Source organism: Cyanistes caeruleus, chromosome 4 (genome assembly GCF_971803275.1).
Source record: "Cyanistes caeruleus chromosome 4, bCyaCae1.hap1.1, whole genome shotgun sequence".
In the NCBI taxonomy this organism is placed as follows: domain Eukaryota; kingdom Metazoa; phylum Chordata; class Aves; order Passeriformes; family Paridae; genus Cyanistes; species Cyanistes caeruleus.
In genome coordinates this window covers 17183561-17195740 of record NC_141704.1, presented here as the reverse complement: position 1 = coordinate 17195740, position 12180 = coordinate 17183561, and the positions used below count along the sequence as shown (strand labels likewise).

Below are 12180 nucleotides of genomic sequence, written 5' to 3'. Positions count from 1 at the left end.
CAGTTCACACTAGAACAACAACCAGGCAAAACCATGAATTTATACAACTGTCATGATGATGTTGTTAAAAAATGTCTTTAGCACACAAATAATGAACAAGATATGATAGACCTTAAATTAAGTCACATCAGCTCTGGATCTGACATCCAGAGCAAATAATATGTGTAAATCCATTTCAAAATAATCTTTAAACTGAGATTTTTTTTCTTTTTTTTTTTTTTCTTCTGACTCTGGTTTTGTCATTGTTGCTTACTGCAGCATTTAAAATCTTTCAGCATATTATATGGTATATCACAAGAGAGTGACAAACTTGCACCTGTTGTGTGTGCAATATGGTTTTGCAGGAGCCCTGACCCTGAAGAGGCATCCTGGTCCTGTGGGACTCTGACACTTTTTTGGTTTCCTGTTCACATAGTCCAGGTTGCTCTGCTAAAAGTTGTGCTGCTGGCTTATCCTCAGTCCTGTTTTCCAAGACCTCCAGAGCCTTTTTTGCAGAGCTTCTCCCCACATTCCGCACCCAGCTTGTATTTTTGTAGAGCTCTTCCTCCCTGGGTGAAGGAATTTGCATTTGACTCCACTGATTTTCACAAGGGTCCTGTTCTTCATTCATCCACTTGTCTAGGTCCCTCTGCCTCAAGTAAACTATGTCATCTCAGTCTGATGTCAGCTGCACACTGGACTGAGTGTACAACATATTCTAAAGTCACTTCTTCCAAGTCATTAATAAAGATGTCAACCAAGTCATATCCCAAAATAAGACCCCTGTGGTATTCCACTTATAGCCTGAAGGTTGAGTGAGTCCCATTAACCATGGAGCTTCATCATTACATCTATTTTTTACCCATCTATTTATCGATCCATACAGATTGTGATATCTCAGTTTGGATACAAGAATTTTGTGGTAGACCTTGTCAAAAAAATTTTCCCTATACACCATATCTACCTTCTCAGGCAAATCCAGTCTTCCAACCCTCAGGTCTAATAACATTAGTTAGACATGATTTACCTTTTGGTAAGTTATGCTGTCTGTTCCTGAACACTGTCTCCTCCTTCATGTGCCCAGAAATGCACTCCAAGAGGACTTGCTCTATAATTTTCCTAGGTAACAAGGTGAATTTGGCAGGCCTTAGAGTTTTCTACTTCTGATCTTTTTAAAGATGGACTTTTGAACATCTACCTTTCTCCAGTTATTGGAGCCCTACCTCAGCCTCCATGATTTTTCAGATATGATGGAGAGCAGCCTTGTGAGGACATGCCTTTACCTACAGGCTGTTGGGTCCCACAGACCTGTATGAGTAAAGCCATCTCCACCAATCCTGGTCTTGACTCTCATTCACTGCTGCTTGCTCTTCTCTTGGAGCCATTTATTTGGCCTTGGCAGAGATCTTACTGGCAAAGGCCAAGACAAAGAGCACTTAATACTTAGACCTGTGTTCACTGCCACTAAATGACTTCATTCAGCAGTGTCCACATTTTCCTTGTGCAGATTTTCACTACTAATGTAGCAGTTGAAGCTCCTTAGGGCCCTTCATGTGTGTTCCAAGCTTCATTTGTCACAGAGCCTGTTTTTTTCTAATACCATCCTTATATCATATGGCAATGTTTCTGAATTCTCCTTTGAAGTGTGTCACTGCTTCTACCTCCTGTATACAATGATTAAAAAAATGAAAAGTGCATTATTTGCTTGATTTAAATTTGTCTCTCTACTGTTGTATGTAATTTTATACTGTAAAAAGAACAGTGGTTTCATTTCCTTTCATCTATAGACATTGTTGAATATAAGTGTGTTTGTACAATGTTGCATATTCTTTGGTTAATAAATTGAACAATTTACTACAATTTATTAAACAAAATGAACAAGCTGTACAATCTGTAGTGCTTCCCATTATAATGAGTATCTTACCTGTACTAGTAAAAATATCTCTCTACTTTTTGTCTTAAAAATATATTTTATCATTTCAACATAACGAAATCTCAGTCAGATCCATCACAGCTCCTACAATGACAAGCAGCTGATTTTCAACAAAACTGAAAGTTGGATAATTTAATATACAGTTATTATTTTTTTCCCATGAGTATAACCCAATGCTGTAATGCTGAGTGTTTAACAAGATTATAAAATGATTATAATGAATGATTATAAATTGAATCTAAACACAAACGTCTATAATATAATTAGGAGTATGTGTTGTTATCCATATGAATCTTTTGACTTTAGAAACCATTGTTGAACACTCATAGTTGAAAAACTGTTTTATAATCAGATTATAATGCAATTATGTCATCTGACACCAGTTAAATGTCAGAGAAAGTAGTAACTTGATAGAATAGACTATTGGTCAAATTTAGTATGTAGCTTTGTTGGTTTCCTTGAAATATAGAGAATTTACATTTAATACTTACATTAGTTTTACATGGACATTAAGCAGCTTCAACAAAGCAGGAATCAAATCCTCATTTTGATGGCAATTTACAAGAGGGATCATTGCTTTTATGAACATCAGATAATTTATAATCCCTGCAACTACTCTCAACAAAATCCATGTTTATAAGCAACAGCACCTTCTTTATGAGAAAAGGTAATTATTTTTTGTTGGAGGGAACAGATTTCTCATCAAATGCAAATCAAGGAAGTTTAAGTGGAAAACAATGGCAAGTCAGAAAAGAAATTTTAAAGGCTTTTGAAATGTTATATCTGCATAATTGGTTTAAGTGATTGAAAAAAATATTTAATATCCTAGCTATGATGATCTATGGAAGTTTTCATGACAATTAGCATATCTCATTTCACACCCTCCCTTTCTTCCACCAAAATAGAGAAATATCTTTCTTTCCTTCTTTAAAGAAATTATGATTTCATAGTACCTGGAGTAGACCTTTCTGTCATGAAGGACAAGAGAGTATTGATACGTAAAACTCAAATCCTTAATTGGCTAATTGGGCATTTAAAATATAAACCTGTGAAAGATACCACTTTTAATGAAGTGAAACTTTCTGAGAAATATGAAAGGCTTCCCTTTCACCTTCTCCATGAACCAACTTTCAGTATAAAGCAAAGAGAGCCCCTCATCTCCTGGAATAACCCTAGAGGCTGGAAAAGTTATTTGACGTACAGACTTTCACACAAAAACTCCCAGCAAAAAATTTTTACCAGAGCTAACATTTCTGTTGAATCCATTTAATTTCAATACCTAAGTAACCAGGGGGACTGAGACTTGAACTGCGATCTCCCTGATTATAAGTGAGTATCTTACCTGCTAGAATTATTTTTTTTTTCATTCTTCTTTTATTATTTTGTTTTATTCTTCCCATTCCACACCTGGAAAATAAGGAACCTTATTTTAGAGTAAAAATAGAGTAAATAATTTAGAATAAAAATTCTGTTGGACTGTGTTATGTTCCAAGAACATTATAACATGGATAAATGAATTTCTTATTGTTTTGTGTCCAAAGTCTCCAGGGATATAAGCAGTTGACATTAGCATTGCTATTTATTTCCTTTTAAAATAGTATTGTTTATGAATAAATTTCAAAGTTAGTTTTCATGTATAACAATACTGAAAAAAATTGCTGGCTTGATGCATTTCTTGGTGATTAATCTTCTTAAAATACAAAGCCAAAATAATCAAACAGCATGTAAATATGAAACATTTTAAATCTCTCAAGCACTACTTCTCATTCACAGGGCATAGCAGATAAACAGGTTCTTAAAAAACTGAATTAGTGACATAGTATATTTGTTACAATTATTTCTAAAGAATATTTCTTCTCCAAATAATCATATTGTCTAGTGCCAGCACAATATCTGCCGGTGCACCTGTTAGATATTTCTTCCCTTCCTGAAAGCACATGTTAGATTTATACATGTAGCATGACCAAGACTGCAAATATTAATTAATCTTTACAGCCAGTGGCTGAATGAGTCTGACTGGCACAAAAACCCCTGACAAACAGAAGCTTTGTGGTAAGTAGCTTCACAAGATCTGTTTGGCAAAAGCTTTTCAGGCATGTATAGCATTTGAATACTACATCAGTAGAGGCTGAAAGGCATGTTTTTCACAAAAAAATTGGTATTTATTACATTGAGTAATCAAAGTAATCAAATTTTAAAGAGATGTATATTTTGTAATGTTTATAATTTTTTTTAATATAAATCTTTTCCTTATTGAATTATTAGTTGGGCCCATAGGAAATATCAGTCTCCCAGAAAACAAACATTTCAGTGGCTTTTGTAGAGAATGGGAGCATTATTGCATTATATATATTCATCAAAGTCATGGATATTTCTATTACATTTCTCAGCTAGTTAAGCCTTTCTATAGATGCAAGTCTTAGAGAAAGCAAAAAGGAAGAGAAAGTAATTGGAAGTACAGATTCAAGTCTAAGCTAGGCAACTAAATTGTGCCAAAATTTTAAGATTCTAGGGGCACATTTCTCCTGAAAATATGCTCGCGGACAAGGTGAAAAAGAAAGTACTTTTGAAGTAGTAGACAAGAAGTTCTTGTCTACCTAATTTAGGGTTCTAAAATTAATTCCACCTTGAAAATATATCAGCAAGCAGAGGGAATGAAGTTCAGACATGATAAAAAGGCACTATGTCCATGTGCAAGGAAAAATTACAAAATCCAAAAGATTCAAAAACTTTAATAGCTTTACTCAGGGAAAAATGACTTTATAATCAGAAAGAGTTTGTGAGGGTGCTGTTGTAAACTTTATGACAAAGCTGCAGCATAGTGGATAAAACAGTCTGGTACCCAGCCTGAGAAGAGTCAGCAAGTGAGAGAAGCTCCTCCCAATGCAAAGGATGTCTGGAGACCCTGAGGAAAGGTTCAAAACCTGTGTTCCTAGGCACACATATATCCTAAACCATAGCTCAGCAGTTTCAGTGACATTTTCTGTAGCAGGCATCTCTTATACTGGAGGCAGAGCTATCCTCCAACAACCTGCATATGCTGCCCTGCAAAAGAATGATAACAAACGTGGCAAAGACCAGCAGGTTTCAAACTCGAGCTCTTTAGGGCATGACAGCTTTCTGACACAAATAATGGAGATGTGTCAATTTTATTGTCATTTGGATCTTACTTCCCCAAAGAATAGATGCCAAAATTAGGTTAATTCACAGAAATTTTTGGGGCAGAACCCTTTGGCTATGCTTTGTCACTGGACTCCCAGGCAGGCAGAGTACTTGGTGCACACCTATTCTCAAAAGGAATGTGACTTAAGAAATTAATAGCTATATATTCAATGGGTCATTAAATGTAGATGTGCTTCAATTTTGAATTATTATTACAGTGTATGGTGTCATAAAATTATATGGAATATCATCTAACCCTTTAAACCAACCAAAAAAATAGAAAAAAATCAGTGTAATATAAATTTGCTAATTTTTTTCTCATACTTAGAATCAAATTTCTACAACGCATTTAAAATTTATTTACAATATTAATTTATGAATGCTCCAAAGATATTTTTTCTTATATAAAATTACTAAAAGTAATTTTATACTACTAAAAAAGTAGTATATACTTTAGTATATATGTATACTACTAAAAGTAGTGCACTGTTATATAAAACTATGAAGAGATGAGTGCACTGCAGCTGAAGCACAAAACCCGGACCAGAAGCTGTTTGTCACCTCTGAGACTTGGATGAATTCACCCACTGTGGCCATCAATACTCTGGAAAGTTGTCCATATTATGTTTTCTTGTAAATCAACATTAAAATCAGCAGGCACTAACTATAGTAAGGTCTCTGTTAAGTTGCAAGCTCATTAAATCCTGTTCTAAATCACAATTAAACCTTCTGTGGTCCTAATCTCCCAAGCTACTGATTGCACTCACTAAATTATTGAGCTGCTGAAAGTAAAAAAAAAAAAAACAAACAACTGAGAAACAAGTAACTCAGACATTAAATGTACTTTGGACACAAATAAAGGACTTATGCCACCTTGGGAAAAAACCCAAAGAAATTGACTTTCACTAAGAAGCCACTTTGGCTTCTGTTTAGATCATTAGTTAGTTTCAGAGTCAGGAATGGGCCTAAAATTGCTCCATGTCTTCCTTAAGCTTACCATCAGAGAGTAGAGATGCCCTCGAAACTATAGTGGTCCTAGCTCAATGTCCAAAGGGCACAGTGGCTGTGCTTCCAATGCTCTTTTGTTAGCTTTTGCTGTTCTCTCTCTATTCATCATTTCTCTGTCGTGTTTAATACTCTTTCCTGCTAACCCTTGTCAATACCTCTTTTTTGTGTGCTCTACCATTGATTGACCTTGATTCATCTATAAGAGGATGACATGATGAAAACATAACTGTTCACAAAGAGGCAAGAAGATTTGTAACAGGTACTCAGTCTTATAGATAAAGAAACTTCATTCTGAGAAAAGAATTCTCTTCATCCATTCTGAGAAAAGAAACATAAATAACAGTCTTTGGAAAGACAGTTAACAAACCTGCTCACCCTGTTTGTGCCTCTCCATCCTCTAAACCATATAACCAGTGCCTGTGAATTTAAATAATACACATTTCTTAAATCTCTGGATGAATCCCCCTCCTAACATTTATTCTTGTCAGAAAAATCCCCAAATCAACCAGGTAGCAGGCTATGTCTACACTTGCTCAATTCCATAGAACAACATTAAATATGGCTAAGTTAAATACATTCAGACTGTGTTTTGAGAAGTAACAAATTTCCTGTACAGCATTTAGTCTACAGTAAAAAACCTGTTTTATATGCAGGCAGATGGTTGCTCAGTTGTGATGAATGTCATAGTTGGCTCAGCTGCGTGGGAACGACTGCTTTAGTATTGCAGGCCAATCCAGGAGAGTGGGCACTTATCCCTTTGATGGTAATACCAGTGAATGTATGCATGAATGCATGAATGTAAGTGGCTGAATAGCTGCATTGAAAAATCAGTGTCTTTGCTTTTGATGAGAATGTGAGTCAGCTATAGGAGACAGAAAATTTTCTTCTTCTTGCCTGCAGTTTGTCAAGAAACTGTAAATATGTTAGTCAAGAATCAAGACTGCATCATTTTAGGTAAGATGCATTACCAAACACAAGGTAGGCTACTCCTGTGTATGTTTTGAGGGCTTTCAAGTTTTCTGAATTCTCATTAACTATATATTGGTCCTTACTATAATGATGTAGTCAAGTTTTAAGTTATTTCAAGCTACATGTTTTCCATAATATATAAAAAGGAAAATATGAATTACCCCCCTTATTATATGAAGTATCCAAATACTTATCATGCATACTAGATATTTGCCCTTAAAATATTGCTTATTCCTTTAAAATGCTGTTTGAAGTGTGGCTTCAATCAAAACTGTAACATTTGGTGATACTAAAAAAATGTAAAGATGATACAAGCTCTTTCAGCCTTAATGAAACTTACAGAAATTTTATACTAATTTGTTGAAAGACAGACTCATGGGCCAGCAGTGAAAAGTTATTTTAATAGCTAAGTTGGAAGAACCCATTGAACCAAAGGGATATGAAATGTAAATTCTGGCAAACCCTCGACTGTAGCATTGTAAATTATGAAACCCTAATATTACACTAATCATCCTATCATTTTTCAAAAATAATGTTCCCAAAATGAAATATAATAACTGGGAAGCCCACTTCAACATTAGTCAATAAACTAATAAGCTTGTTAAAAGAAAATAATTACTTGGCTGCAGTCTTTGAAGAGCATCTATTTATTTTTGAAATCCTCTGAAATACAAGAGAAAAAAACTGAATAAATCTTAGCACAGGAATAAACTTTCCCTCTTGGATTTCTTGATTAATTAATGATTAGTAGACTCTTATACATGAGGCCAAACAGCTGAATGCTTAGAAATCAAGAAAAGAGAATCATAAGGCTTATCTCTTCCCTCTGAACTTCCATAATAAATATAGCTCTTCTTGTTGGATTCATATGCTACATGGAAAATAAATTTGTTATTAAATTTGAATTTCCATCTTTCTCAACCACTGCACTTCTAGCTGCTTGAGCAAACTTGGAATTCATGTTTGGGTTGTGGGGCTGATGAGTATAAATCAGAGATTAGCTACTTGTTCTTGGTGTAATTGTGAGAGAAAAGTTCTTTAGCGAAAACTTCCTCCATTCATCAAAAACTTTAATTAGCAATCACCTTACTCCAGGCTTGATTGGATAACTCCTCATTCCATGAAGGGCTAGTAGATGTTTTTCTGCTTCTGAATAAACATGACAATAATTTGGGCTAAAACGTTCCTACCGATTTCAATTTTAAAACCCACTCAAAGACTCAAAACATTTGTCTTATTAAAAACACAAATAAACAAAAAACCAAAAAAACAAAACCAGCTATGAGAATAAGACCTCTTCTGAACAAAAATAATGAATCAAATGAATTTTTGCTAGTTAACTGTTAAGACTGCATCATAAATTACCCTCTCTGGACATCAGAGAATCCAGGAGGGGAAGAGAAGGAAGAGGAGTGAGAGAATCTGCCTTTGGTGACTATCCTGTAAACACAAACTCCTGCTCAAGCTAATTGCCAGAGGTCTCCTAACAATCCTTACCTTTGTGCATTCTTGGGATTGCAAGAGGAGGAACTCATGCTCCATTCTTTCCCTGGGAGGGAATCAGTGTAGGTTCTCTCTTATCTTCCTTCTCTCTCCGGAGAAATTCTGCATTTGTGATGTCTCATTCTCACCACAGGGTCACTTCAATATATTCCACATTATTTCACATAAACTCATTATGTATGTTGGATTTATTATAACAAAGATGTAATCAAATTTGCAGTGTATAGTTTTAAGGGATAAAAAGAGAGAATTAAGATATAGCTCATGGCTTCCTTATTTAAAGAAGGTGGAGTTTAATTAAACAAAATATATTACTTGCGCTGTTTTCAGGCTCAAAGACAATGCCTTTTCTCAGAGAATTTCTGAGGTTATCTTGACAGATAATGCTGCTCTCTGCTGAGTGATTGCTTCAAAAGTTAACTTCATGAAGTAAAAACATGGGGTTTGTGGATTTTTCTTTTTTTTTGTCCACAAAGAATCTATGATTAATACTTTAAGATGTTTATGTGTTTAATTATCATGAAAATAATCTCCCAACCAGAAACTGTTAAAAAATATGTTATTAAACAAGTAGTCTTAGTATTGCAAATGGCAATCAACAAGTAAGCAAGCCACTTTGATTAGTAAATTATTACTAATATATCCAGTCTTGTCTGTGTCTGCTTGTAATACAGATGGATCTGGGTTTTGACTGAGTGTCAGAAGTGCTGTTGTTCTCCCAGCAGCAGTCAGAGGCAGATTTTTGGGAGTAGTCCTAAATTCCCTCTCTTGTAAGGAAATTTGAGCTCAAAATCAGATGGATACTTCTGCCCACTTTGCATAATTCACAACATTATAGGATGACCTTTCATGAAGACCCAGAAGGAAGAAAAACTGGGCCAGAATGACGGCTTCTTAGTAGATCAGCTACAGAACTTCTGTTATTAGTATTTAATAAGACAGCTACAGACTTGAATTCATGTCACCTGAGACTCCAAAGCGAGTAAACTCACCCTTACTTTGCTCTAATCAACAGGGATTAATAAATGCTTCCATCTTCCTTTAGCATACCTGAAATGTGAGCTATCTTTAAACGATACTATATCTGTACCATTTAATTGCACAAAGAAATATGCACACACCAATTTTACCATCTCAGGCTCCTAAACCAAATGTGGCTGATACAGAAACAGTTTTACAATTAGTGATAATACCATAAAGTACCTAAAACTTAGATTATCTGGTATGCAAAAGACTTCTGCTGGACAGAATGTTTCAGAGAGGATGGATTGACTTTTGTCTACTTGTGGAGTTGCAACTTCTGTGCCATTACAGTATATACTTGCTGAACACCAGAATTTTATGTAATACAAGGCTAACACTAGAATGGCATTTTGGAAAAGGTCTGTACAACTAGACTGACTGCTTTCTTCAGAATAAATAAAATGTTGATGTAGAAATTTAGATAATTATTCTTAGGTGCTCTGAGCTTTTTACATTCTATAGCAAACAGAATATTGCTAAATTCTTTAGAGAACTGGGAACAGGCAATTTGTTAGGTGTGCTTTATATTAATTTTATTTGCTAAGATGTTTGAGGTTTAAAGCAGTGACAGATTATCCTCAGTCTATGAGGGATTCAATTATAGCAAATATGTCTAGACCAGAAAAGAAAACCGCCTACTGATCACAACCTATTCAGAAAAGGAAATCAGTGCAACAAACCTGTCAAAGGTGTGTCATGACACAGGGTGAAAGAGCAAATAAGTACCCCATTTCTTAATTAAAATTCATATTTCCATCAGCAGTAAGCCCACATTTTGAAAGAAATATCACTCTTTCTCCAGTCATAGCCACAGTCCTCTCTAGAAAATATTTCCAAGGTGTGACAGCAAAGAGAGAGTGGAAATTTTACTTTCTTTACATATTTGTGTAATCTTCTGGGAATGGAAGCAAGAAAAAATATTCTTCTAGAAATAGAAAATGTCATGCGAAAGAGGAAGAAAAAATTCTGTTCCTCTGAAAGAGGATGAAAACTATGGAAAATTATTCTGAATTTTTCTTGTATCATGTTAGAAACTGAAATCTACAGATAGAAGTTGTTTCAGGTCATAGCGCCTAGTCAATATGGAAGATAAATAAAGTCTGGTCTTCTAAATGAATTGAAAAGTATAAGTTAGAGATTCAGAACACTGATCTGTTTTGTGTAGCTTGTTTCTTTTCCATTTATCTTACTTAAATATTTTTCACGCAGCATTTTTACTTTCCTACAGAGTGAAAAGTGGACTCATCATGAATCCTTCCCTAAACCAGAGTAGTAAAAAAAGTAATATTCTGTTAAAACTTTCAGGTCTATTAAATCATTGTAGTTCATACCACTGGATGTAGGTGCTATGTGGTTGTCAAGTCAGTAGAAATGAAGAAAAATTTTCTATGAAGTCAAGTAATGTAACCAAATATAGACCACTTTTTCTTCTGGAGACTGTAAGTTAACTAAAGCAGTTATTGTGTTGTGTCAAGAAAGACAACAGTTTCATATTTATAGGCTGAGTAAATAGTAAAGTGCACTTAGGCCTCTTAAATAAAACAAATTGGGTCCTAATGTCCATATCCTAGTTTGTGATTGAAAACTATCCCATTTCTTTATTCCAACTATTTTAGCCTGACAGTGAAGGATGATAATCTTCCAAATAGCAAGGAATAAAAAATGCTACATCAGGTATAATGTACTTAAACAGAGAAGCTCTGTGCTAAGGCTCAGAATTTTTCATGGTTTCAAGAATATAAACAGGTAGATAAAATATTAGCCCCTCTGTGAACATCTTAGAAATTGCAGCTAATGTAACATACATATCATTTGGCTTCTAAAATTATCAGACTTCTCTCTATTGAAATCTTTCAAGCAGCAAAAGCACTGATGCTAGACTGAGCCCTAGATTAATTTAGAGATCCAGAAGCCAAATTATTAAGCAGAATGGGGCCAGGTGATAGCAGGTGGGGCCAGATTCTAAAGAGAGATTTTCAGAACCCACAGGAGAATGGTTAAAAGCAGGCATTTCTACACAGCCACGGCAAAATAGTGTACAAGATGTGTAGGATAAAAGTGACAAAGAAACTGGGCTGGCATAATTGTGTGGAGTACCAGACCCATGCATGCTTTGTCTCAAACATGTGAACATATTGTTGCAGGGACAGTGGTCAGAGGAGAGGGTCCCAAGAGGGGCAGAGGTTTTCTGAGCCAACATCCTGCTCTACCTGGAGCCTCACGCTCCGTGTTGTCCCCCCTCACTGACAACTCACCTCCCAAAGAAGGCCCCTCTGTGCTTGTGTGAACAAGTTCCTGAAAAGTCTAATTTGCATCAAAAGTGCACCTGCTCTCTTTTCTCTCTATTTTTATTTGGTTCTCCTTCTCCCCCTTTTTTTCCTCTCTTTCCTCTGTCTCTCTCTCTTTTTCTCTTGCTCTTTCATCTCTTTCTATTTTGCTTTCTCTGCCTCACCACCCCAGCTCCAAATCATCCATGCAGCAGGACCAAATTGAGATCTAATTTGCTGATCTCTGCTGGTGCTGCTGATATTCTTTGTTTTCTTCACTTGCTTTTCCTTGGCATAAACAGCATGAGAGATCCCTGCACAGGGTGCAGTGTCTGC

The 12180-nt window shown here is 35.4% G+C and overlaps 1 long non-coding RNA gene across 1 annotated transcript in view; it reads right to left on the bottom strand.

The window, feature by feature from the left end:
- LOC111923074 (uncharacterized) overlaps positions 1-12180 on the bottom strand; it is a 46665-nt gene that overhangs the window by 26777 nt on the left and 7708 nt on the right. The window contains exon 3 of the long non-coding RNA XR_002860904.2: positions 3255-3319. This is a non-coding gene — a long non-coding RNA (uncharacterized LOC111923074). The remainder of the gene's footprint in view (positions 1-3254; positions 3320-12180) is intronic.